At 34.7% G+C, this 12,231-nt stretch overlaps 1 pseudogene; it reads right to left on the bottom strand.

Annotated features, from left to right (window-relative positions):
* Positions 1-1,964: 1,964 nt before the first annotated feature.
* LOC107936722 (aconitate hydratase, cytoplasmic-like) lies at positions 1,965-9,991 on the bottom strand (annotated as a pseudogene).
* Positions 9,992-12,231: the final 2,240 nt, after the last annotated feature.

Here is a 12,231-nt window from a genome sequence, read left to right as displayed (position 1 = left end):
TCAGACTTAACTCCAGTTGTCTTTACTTTTATAACATGAGATGGATCAGACCGATATCATTAAAGTATAGATACATGGAATATATCATGGATCTTTTGCAACTCCAACGGCAGAGCTTGACGATAAGCAACCGGTCCAACTCTTTCAACAATCTCGTAGGGCCTGATAAATTTAGGGCTCAACTTTCTCTTGCGCCCAAAACGCGAAATCTTCTTACACGGAGAGACTTTCAAAAAATTTTATCACCTACAACATATTCAATGTCTTTCTGTTTCAGATTAGCATAAGACTTCTATCTATCTGAAGTTACTTTAAATCTAACCTTGATAAACTTAACCATATCTTCCACTTCCTGAATCAACTCTAGCATAATTACTTTCTTTTCACTCAATTTCGATAAGCATAAGGGTGTTCTACATCATCAGCCATATAATGATTTATATGGAGCCATTTGAATGCTTGACTAGAAATTATTATTATACACAAATTCAGCTAATGATAAATAATGTTCCCAACCAAATTCGAGATCAATAATGCAGACTCGCAACATATTTTCCAACACCTGAATAACTTGCTCTAATTGGCCATTAGACTAATGATGAAATACTGCGCTGAAATTCAACTTCTACCAAGTGATTCGTGCAATTGCTTCCAGAATCTCGAGTCAAAACAAGGATCTCAATTAGAGATACTAAACACAGGCACACCATGGAGTCTAACTATCTCACAAATACATAATTCAACCATTTTCAGAAGTGGCCAATTGGTTCTCACAGCCAAAAAATGAGCAAACTTCGTCAGTCGATCCATTACCACCTATATTGCATTTCTTTTATTCGGTGATGTTAGTAAACCAACCACGAAATCCATGACAATTCACTCCCATTTCCATTCTAGAATAGAAATAGGCTGAAGCAACCTAGTGGGAACTTGATGCTCGACTTTTACCCATTGACAGGTTAGGCATTTAGCGACATACTCCACAATTTCCTTTTTCATTCCATTTTGGAATAGAGATAGGCTGAAGCAATCTATGGTACATTTTCACACTACGAGGGTGAATAGAAAAATAAATGTCTTGAGCCTCACACAAAATCATTCTTTTCAATTCAATATTATTAGAGACACAGAGTTAAAGCTAGGTGTTGAGATGATTGTGGTTAAAGGAGATGCAATAATAGTAATATCCAAGATGCAAATGGAGAACCAAGACCTATCAAATATTGGTATGTTCCTAGTGGAAGCACACCACCTCATACTCATATTTATCCCATATTTCTTTTTCACATATTAAGCTCCAAGAAAACCATATTGCTCATTTTTCTACCTAAATATGGTTTGTGTTAAGAGGGCCAACTCATTTATTAGGAGAAGTATTTGAAGTGTCGTCCTCTAAGCAGCCGACCAAACCCTCAAATAGTAAAGGTATTGTTCTTGGAGTGTCTATGCTTGGTTTTAACCTCAGATTTGTCACCCTACTTTAATGAGAGCCAAATGAGATTCACAGAACTTTTTGCGAGAATGCCTAATTTCACAAAAGAAATGTTCTATCATTTGGCCTTGGTGGGGTTCAAATAGTCTAAAAATAACTCTTTAACATAGGCTTTCTATAAACTCTAATGTCACAAAATATTAGAGAAATCGCAATATATAGTTTGTGAAATTGATTATTTGTCTAATTTGTGTTACCCAAAACAGTATGTAATTCGTAATTGGATAATATTTTTTTCATAATTACATAAAACAAATTACACAAATATTATAAAAATTGTAATAACTTGAAAAAAGTTGTGTAATTGAAGCTGAAAAAACTTTAAAAAAAAAGTTAATCCAGAAATTTTACTTTCAAGAAAAACAAAAAAAAAATCATGGTCATGTAATAGAAATAGAATACCAAAATTAAACGAGGTTAGGGTAAAGATCTTGAATTGAAAACAGAATAATTGTTGGAACACACAAAAATAGAAAAGATAAACCTTGAATTCTCAAGGTGCTTTGTTGTGTACTATAATTCAACAAAGTCCAACAATTTAATGTCTAATCAGTAATACAAATCGACAAAGTCCGCCAATCGAAATATCCCCATTAGGTCAATGAGAAAAAAAAAAGCTAAATTTCTTGAAGTAATTTTGTTTATTGACAGACGGGCAAGGCTTGTCCTAAAAACCTAAACTGAAGGAAAACTAAAAGTCCCTATTAACGGGAAATTTTCAGTTATTTTACTACCTTTATTTGCATCTCACGTTTAGAAATGGCTGAGGCTCCCAACCAATGCACTTACAGTTTAATCAAGTTTCTAATAACATATGGAAGTATACCACCATTGTTGAAGTATGCCAATTCAACCTGCAATTGCAACCCACAATCAGCTTTGGTATTACATATCTCAGGCTCTAAAATACGTAATTTCGTTAAAAAGTTGCCACATATTTGGACCAAGTGGAATTAGATCAATGTAAATAATCATGTTATCTAAGGACTAAGTAGTTGCATATTTCAGACAAAGGGGTACTTTTCGTTTCTAAATTGAAATGTGCAGGCAGCGATAATCACATAACAGAAGATAGTAAAATATGCACAAATAACTGAAACCGTTTATTACCTCAGTGTCAAAGCGGACAGTGCAGGTGAAAGACTTCCCATTGTTAGTCGTGACGGTTACATCTTGGCCAGGTCTTATGTCGGATATTTTGTTTGGGAGATCAATGGTATAACGCTCGTGACCAGTCAAACCTAGAGTGTCTGCATCCTCACCAGACTTGAAACAAAGTGGAATGATGCCCATTCCTACCAAATTACTGCGATGGATTCTCTCGAAACTTTTGGCAATTACTGCTTTTACTCCCTGTTATGCAACAAAGTTAGCCAGGTGGACTGTACATCGGAGGAGTATAGACCAATTTCTTTATCGTGGTGAAATCAAGACTTACCAACAACATTGGACCTTTTGCAGCCCAGTCCCGGGAGCTACCACTTCCATATTCTGCTCCAGCCAAAACAATGGTGTCATGCCCTGCATCCTTGTATCTCTGAAATTACAGATTCATTGTCAAGCTCTGTATTGAACATTTGATCAATTTGGCAGCGCTTAAAAATTGTTATTATTGCCCAATATAAATAACTGGTGCAGATTAAATTGTACTCAATACCAATTAAAACAGAAATTTTGATTGTAAAATTGACAAGAGCAGAATAGTTAGTTTTACTTATAAAAGTACTCTCTAATGGAAAATGGAAAGTGACAAGATATCAAGAATTGTTTCCGCTAATAAAAAATTGGTTAAATTTGATAACTTACCATTGCTGCATCAAATACATAGAGTTTCTCTCCTGTAGGGACATGTATTGTCTTCGGGCCAACTTCTCCATTCAACAGCTTGTTCACAAGGCGAATGTTAGCGAAAGTTCCCCGAGCCATCACTTCATCATTACCACGACGACTTCCATAAGAATTGAAGTCCTTGCGCTCCACACCACGGTCAAGTAGGAATTTTGCAGCAGGACTGTCCTTATGGATGCTTCCAGCTGGAGAAATGTGATCTGTTGTGATACTGTCACCAAAGTTTAGTAAGCAGTAGGCATCCTTCACGCCAAGGACTCCAGGAGGATCCATGGTCATGTTCTTGAAGTATGGAGGCTCATGAATATAGGTCGAGTTGGGGTCCCATGTGTACAAGGTGGAAGAAGGCACTTGTAGCTGATTCCACATGGGATTACCCTTTGTGATAGCCTGGTAAGTACTTCTGAACATATCTGGCAAGACACTGGATTGAACAGCCTATACAGCAGAGAAGCCCAAGATAATTAATTTTATGCTTTAAACACACGAAAGTTGAGATTATATACAAATTTTGGGGCGTCTACCTCTGCAACTTCTTCCGAAGACGGCCAGATATCCTTAAAAAAGATGCTCTTACCATCCTTCCCAGTTCCAATTGGCTCCTTATCAAAGTCAATATCAACCTGAAAAAAAATCACAGTTACTCATTGATCATCACAATTGATACCGCAAAAGCTATTAGTCCTTTATTAAAAAGTACTGATGCCCACCCTCTTCTCTTGCATAGTGAGATGACTAATGAAGTTAAGAAAGCTTAGTGAGGAAAATAAATCCAGATGCACAAGACACAGGTTAATCTGGATCACATAACGAGAACATAAACCCTAAGTACCAGTAAATAATGAGATATTACATACTGTGCCAGCAAGGGCATAGGCGACCACTAAAGGCGGTGAAGCGAGGTAGTTGGCTCTGGTTAAGGCATGAACACGACCCTCAAAATTCCGGTTCCCAGAAAGCACAGCAGCTGCTATAATGTCTGCAAAATATTAGAATTAATTTACATTAGTAAGCATTAAACTCGAGTAAGGAATACGTTAATGTGATGCAATAGTGTATTTACAAGCTTACATCAAGCTAATTACGGATCCAGAAAAACAGTAAAATATTCACTGGTACCATTTTCTGAGATAGCAGAGGCAACTGATTCATCCAGTTCTCCTGAATTTCCAATACATGTTGTGCAGCCATATCCAACAACCCTGCTTATTCAGATATTCTTGCAGCCCACTGCACAAAATAAACCAAAATTGGTAATTCTGCCATACTGATACAAATATTTTATAAAAGATTATATTCACTCGAAGTCCGGTTTAGATAAAAAAAAATTATATATATGTAGGAAATACCTCTGCAATAGATATTTTGTAACAACTCCTGAACCGGTGCAAGACTTGTTTTTATCCAAGGCTTGACCTGAAGAACAATTATTTAAACAAACTCATTTATGGTCCGATAATATTAATATTCATGTAGTTCTCGTAAAGGTGAGAAGACTGAATAATTCCGAGGGAGTTTTTATTCTTTTTTTTATTTACAAAAAAGGGGGAGAGAGAGAGAGAAGGGGGGATTGGAAAGAAACAGAAAAACAAAAAGAGAAAGAGAAAAATAAGAAGACATTGAGGAGTACCAGTAAACCAAGTTCACAAGCCTTTTTTGCAACAAGACCAGCCCCAAGCATGACACTAGGATTTGATGTATTGGTGCAGCTTGTAATTGCAGTAATCACAACACTGCCATGCTTAAGCTCTGCTGGCTTCCCGTGGAATGAAAATTTTGCCACTTTTTCCTGTGCCTCTTTTGGCACAGCAAAGCCCTACAACAGGGCAATACATTAGCGGAATGTTTAAAAGTTTAACAGAAAGTCAACCATTCTATAAATTTACAGATTGAAGGAGAGTTCTGATCAAAGTTGGGTCTATTTCATGTTCCGTCCAACATAATGTTATTAGTTATCTTTTATTTTCCTACCTTGTAGTTACTGTGCTTGAGTGACCCGATTTTAGGAAAAGCAGAGTATAAATGAAGTTCTTAAATGATAAAGGAGGTTAGAAGTCTAGAAACATGGAAGAAAGAGAGAACTTATCATCCAAAATAAGAGTCCAGGAGAATTTCTTGTTCTATGTCAGATTTATCATAGAATATTCATCCATTACTGATTCCGTGACAAATATGGCCAACATCTTGTCATGTGCTAATTGCAAAGTATGGGACTTGGATGCCCCATAGGAAAGCAAGGGATTTCCTAGTGGGGTCTATATGGACCTAGGCTCCCCAACCTCAATAGCTAGCTTTTGGGGTGTGGTTCTCCAAAGTTCAGTAGCACATCTTATTTGGAAAGTGAGCCACACACACATCTTATGTAACAGAGATATTTTGCTTTGAGTCAAGTAAATTTTACTTTTCTAGATCATTATACTTCATATCAAATTGTTATGTTCTTTCTCCAAGACTCCAACTGGATCGAAAGTTAAAGAAACAAATTAGCAATTGATTGACAATAAATAATTGTTTAATTAAAACATGAAAGTGTGCACTAGTGCAGGACCTTAGAAATGCAGAAAATGCAAGCCTCACCTTGAAACCAACTTTATTATTGAGACAAGAATTCCAATCAGCCTTCATTTCTTTTAAAGGAACCCGATCATGAGGTCTGAAAAGAATAGCAGCAGTTACAATTTATTAGTATAACATATTATATCTAATACATATACATAAATGCCAAAGAAAACAAAGAACCTAATGCCCTACCGAAAAAGTTACAAACAGAAGGAAAAAAGACAAACCTCTTCGGTCCCGAAACACAGGGTTCAACTTCTGCAAGGTTTAATTCTAGATATGATGAGTACACTCTTTCTTGTTGGGGCTGAGCATATCAAGATTAGGGTTAGGAGGAAAGCACAAGTAGAACAGGAAGAAATTAGACTAGCTACATCTAAATACAAGCAGAACGGCTGAAAGTTGAGAAGTTTATAGGACAAAAGGTAAAATTGAAAAAAAGAAGAAAAAATGAAAAAAAGAAGAAAAATTCTTGCCTCCTTATAGTCAACAAACATTTTATTTGCACGGAGATATGATTCTATCATTGCCACCTGAATTAAAGGACAAGGATGTTACCTAGTTATTCAATAATTTTAGATTGAAGGCAATTATATGACGAGGTAGAATACTCACAGTTTCGTCACTTCTGCCAGTCAATCTGAGATACTGCAAAGTAACATGATCTACAGGGAAGAATCCCATGGTTGCACCATACTCGGGAGACATATTAGCAATGGTAGCCCTGTCAGCCAATGATAGTTCACCCATACCATCCCCTACAAATATGTACAAAATTAAAAACTTACATAAAGAATTTGAGGGCCAGGCAATTAAGGAACTACAGTTAACTTCAGGTCAGCTCCACGAAAAGTAATTACCATAAAATTCAACAAACTTGCCAACAACACCATGCTTCCTCAGCATTTGTGTCACAGTTAGAACCAAGTCTGTAGCTGTCACACCATTTCTCAACTTTCTGGATAACTTAAATCCAACAACACCAGGCAAAACCATGCTCATCGGCTGACAATTTTCGAAATAGATTAACTTTAGAAAACACAAGTGATAGAGATGTACATTCCATCAAATGAATGAGATAAAGAAGAACTGTGTCATTGAAAGAAAGTATAAACTAGAACAAGTGGATAGTGTACAGGACTACCATTATTCTCAAATCATTAAAAAATTATCATCTTATTTGATTCGAATCTTCAGTCAAAAAGCAACTGAAACAAGTAAAAAAATGGCCACTTAAAAAAGGCCGCAAACAAGAACTAGGAGACAAAGATCACTTGCACCATAAACTAACATGCCAACTTAAGTTAAAAGAGACTTCAGACTCCTGCAGTGAGTTTTATATTCACTATTAACTATTAATTTTGGCATGTGGTTTAGAAGAATGAAGTTGTAGTACATTAAATAGAAAAGAATCGGGCTATACTCATCATTGCAGTACACACTTTAATTAGCAAAAACTGAAATCATCAAAACCCAAAGTTAGAAACTATTTAAGAAAAACACTGTCGTTGGTCCACCAGAATACTGACTTGACCAAGCATAGCTGCTTCAGCTTCAATACCTCCAACTCCCCAGCCAGCTACTCCTAACCCATCTATCATAGTTGTATGGGAATCAGTTCCAACCACGCTATCAGGGTACAACGTGCCATTGGTATTGAACACAACCCGTCCAAGATATTCAAGATTAACCTGAAATTTTACAGTGTCAACTCACTTTGCCACCATGTTCACACAGATAAAGCATCCAGGAAAAATTCAAAGTAAAGATACATGTGAGCTTATCCATTCATCACTCAGTAAATTATATGCCACATATAAAGTTAGCAAGGATAACTCCACCATTATGTCAAAATGTGTATTGCATATTGCACTGAATACCAAAGTATACCTGATGCACAATACCAGAACCGGGAGGAACAACAAGCATGTTATGGAAGGCAGTAGATCCCCATTTAAGGAAAGAAAACCTTTCCTTGTTCCTCCGAAACTCAAGCTCCATGTTTTCTTGCACTGCATTTTCTGATCTTGTTACATCAACTTGAACTGAATGGTCAATGACAAGATCTACCGGAACCTGAATACAATATATTTTCAGTAACAAAATATACAGATAGATTAAAAAGGAAAATTACTCCATGATAGTCAGGAACATTGTAGAAGACATTTTACATGCAAAAGTGCGTATTATTGAACTGATACCGATTAGAAATCTCAAGATATCTTCCTATGAACCGACACCGATCAGGATCAAAGATGGAAACAAGATGCCTCACACTGCTAACGTACGAAAAAAGTCAGTTAATTACGCTTTCGTACTAACTAGCATATTAATATGATATGTAAAAATTTCTCAAGATCCACAACCTTATTAAGCCAAAATTTTCAAAAGATTACAATCTTAACCAATAGCTTCTAGTAACTGACTATCCCTCTCAAAATAGAAAATGGTTGACAATATGTCCGTACTCTTATTACAGTAAATATTCAAGCAAATGATGTAAACAACCGCACCAAAGGATTAATCTTGCTAGTATCGCTGCCAAGCTTGTTCATAGCATCACGCATACAAGCAAGGTCGACCACAGCTGGCACTCCAGTAAAATCCTGGCAACAAAACAGACTGGATTTAAAACAAAGCAAATCTTACCTGTTCCTTTAGTCGAGAAGAATATAAATATGTATATGCATAACAAGGATTATCAAACACCTGTAATAGAACACGAGCTGGCTTGAAGGGGATTTCAACTTGCTTTGGTGATGTATTTTCCCAATCAATAATTTTCTCAACATCTTCCTTCTTCACTTGGAAGTTGTCACAATTACGAACAGCAGACTCAAGCAGGATTCTGATCGAGTATGGTAGTTTATCTATTACATATACAGCAGAAGCAAGGGACAGACACAATCAGTCACATAACTAATGGAAATTACTGGGCTGGACCCAAGGCATGAAGTAGTATATCCAACCAAGTCATCGAGTGAATGTATATACTATGTATAGTTGTACGAGAAAATTACCAATCCTTGGATCATTGAGAGCAGGCAAGCTATAGAACTTTCCAAACTCGACACCACCTGGCTTGGGAAGACTCGTCAACACTTCCTTAAAAGGATGTTCAGCAGCTGAAAACCATAAAAACATGTTAACCAAATCAAAACTCCAAGGTGATGAATTGAATTGTCAATTTTAGAATACTTTCCAAACATTATACTAATTTCAAAAAATATATATCTCCTTGATCCTGCAATCAATAATGATATGTTAATTATGAACCGGAAAAAAACAATTAAAAATTTTAAATTTGAGGCCTCTCGCTCATTGAAAACTAACAAAGACTTCGACTTAGAGTGAGAAAGTCAGAGACGTTAATCTAAACTAAAACTAAAATCAGCAAATAAAATGTTGAATTAAGATTAAAACAGAATCAAAAGCAAGCGAAAGAAAGAAGCTCCAAAAGTATTGGAGAGTGGTACCCATAGTAGCAAAATGCTTCTGAAAGCGTTCAATGACAGGATTAAAGGCTCTGATCTGAGCAGGGAGGCTAATAGGAGATCTCCAATCGAGACGGTGGCACCATCGCGAAGCAGAGGAATGGAAAGAACGAACAACGACGGAGGCAGTAGATCGCTGGTTGTTAAGAGCAGAAGAAGAGGCGGGATTGAGATTTCTTAAAGAAGAAGGAAAAAAGCGAGAACGAGTGTAAGAGGAAGCTGCTCTTAAGAAAGAGGAAGCAGCTGAAGAAGAGGTGGAAATATACATGACGTCAAATGATGATGTAAAAGATCAAAGGATTTAACGAACACACATTCACAGGATAATGGCAGTAATCATTAAGCAGAAGATAAGGGAAGTTCAATGACAGGAGCAACCAAACAGAAATTCATGGCCCTTTCTGCTGTTTTATTATTATTATTATTATTTTATTTTACCTAAGTTTATTAAAAATGGATGAGAAGAGAAAGAGAAAGGCGTATGGGAAGTGAGGACAGTGGAATGAGGAAGGAACACAGGCTACGTGCCCGCTCTCTAGAACGGCTCTGGCCTCTTCAGAGCTGGTCACTCCGGAATTCCTGGGATCTATAAACGTGCTATCTGTTTAGGGTTTTAATTTTTACTCACCAATTAAGTTCTGCCACCTGCATCTTTTAATTATATTCTTTATTAACAATAATTAGAGCCGATGAGTTGAGTCAGGTTCGGATCAGATCAAATCAAAAATCTAGGTCCGTTGTGTAGGTCTGGACTTGTTCTTGTTCTTGTTCAAAAAATGGGTCTAAAATTTTGTCTAAGTCTAACATAGATAAAAATGCTAAAACTCGAGTTTGGCTGAACGCACTCGTATTAAAAATTTTTCTATAAAAATAAATTTAAAAAATATAATACAAAATAAATGTTTCCTACAAAATAGAAAAAAAATAGGTGTAACTTAGCAAACAAATAGCTCTAAAATAGTAACAAAATTAATAATAAAACAACAGTTATACAATATTCAAACAATAACAATAAAATAATAGAAATATAATATAGCGAAATAATAACAAAACAATGAAAAGACAGTAGCAAAATAATAATAAAAACAAAGTAGTTCGTTTTTTTTGCAAATTCGGGTTAGGTCGAGGCCCAGGCAAAAAAAAGTTTACCCAAGCCCCAATCCATTTAGAAAATGGGTCTTACTTTTTTATCCAAACCTATTTTTTGGCTTATATTTTTTTCCAAAATCAGATATAGTCATAATGCATAATTTGGTATTGAGTTTAACTTCTTCTTTTTTAATTTGGTGTTTGTGTTATTTTTTTTCAATGTGATACTTGTATTTCACAAAAAGTTATATATTTTGGTGTCTGAAAATAATCATGTTAATCTTTTAATGTTTAATTCAAGTTTTAGAATTGATTTGATGAAAATTTATATTTAGCTAACAATATTAGCAATTAGTTCAATTAATATTAAATTTATTCTATTAATAAAATTATGAAAAATCCAAACATATTAATATTAGTAATTAATATTCATCAAATCAATTCTAAAATTCGAATTAAACATTAAAAAGTTAACACCGTTACCTTTGAGTACCAAAATATATATCTTTTGCCAAATACAAATACTAAATTGATATAGAAAATAATATAAATATCACATTAAAAAAATATCAAACTCAGATATCAAATAATATATTAAGCATTGTTAGTAATCTGATTAGTCCTTAAAACAATTTAATTTCTATTAACTGATTATGGAGTTCAACTCTAACTATTTCAATGTTTAATTTGAATAATTCATAAGTTTAATTAATTTTTTATTTATTATAAAAATGCTAAAACTCGAAGAGGTAGTTGTTAGGTATCTATATTATTATAATTTTTATATAATGTTTATAATTATTCATAATCTCTCTCCAACTTTTAAATACGATGATAAAAGTGTTTCAGTGCGCTCAAATTCAGATTACCTTATACTTACAATAATGTCAATGTCAATTAAACTAAAACTTAATCGACATATATATTATTATAATACTTCATAGTGAATTATATCACAAACTATCACCAACTTGAAAAGAAAAAAAAACTTAAAAAGCTTTTTTTAATTAAATATTATTATAATGTGTACACAAAACTCTAACCATTTCATCTCTATTTCATCCGATGAATATTTTTTATAAATATATATATATTAAAAAAACAATATTACTTTTACTCACAATAATCTAGTTAAAATATAAAAGGGTTAAATATTCCATGTATATGCGAACGGGTAAATTTGAAGTATATATCGGTTTTAGAAAATAATTAGAGTTTTAGGTCAATTTTTTTATATTTAAGGAAATAGGCCGATTTTGGAGAGAGAAACAAAAAACGCATCCTCTCTGTCCAAATATTTTTTTGTGTGTTCGATGTTGGAAATTTAGGGAAAAACATTTATTTGTGTTTGAGGTAAACATTGTGATAGTTTTAAGGTATATTTGAGTTCATAGTGACGCGATAGCGCTTGAAGACCCACACATATCATCTATTGTATTGGGATAGAATCATCATCTTAGAAGCCCATCGTATTACAACTCAAGTTCAGAGTTCACGGTGCTTATACAGTCACGGTTGAAGTATAACTATGGCTCCTAGTTGACGGTGGTTATGCGGTCTCGGGTTAGAATATAACTTGGGAGCCCAGTTGGTAGTGGTTATGCGTCACGGGTTCAAGTTTCATGATACCCGAAGAGGATGCTTTATAAACCTCATACATAAGTTTGAGATCATAATCATAGGAAAAAATGGATTTTCTAGTATAATAAACTTATTCTTTTTCTCCATCTCCACCAAAAGTAGTATCCT

The sequence above is a fragment of the Gossypium hirsutum genome, chromosome D02 (genome assembly GCF_007990345.1).
Source record: "Gossypium hirsutum isolate 1008001.06 chromosome D02, Gossypium_hirsutum_v2.1, whole genome shotgun sequence".
Lineage (NCBI taxonomy): Eukaryota > Viridiplantae > Streptophyta > Magnoliopsida > Malvales > Malvaceae > Gossypium > Gossypium hirsutum.
The sequence above is the reverse complement of the archived record's forward strand: the minus strand, read 5'-3'. Positions and strand labels throughout refer to the sequence as shown.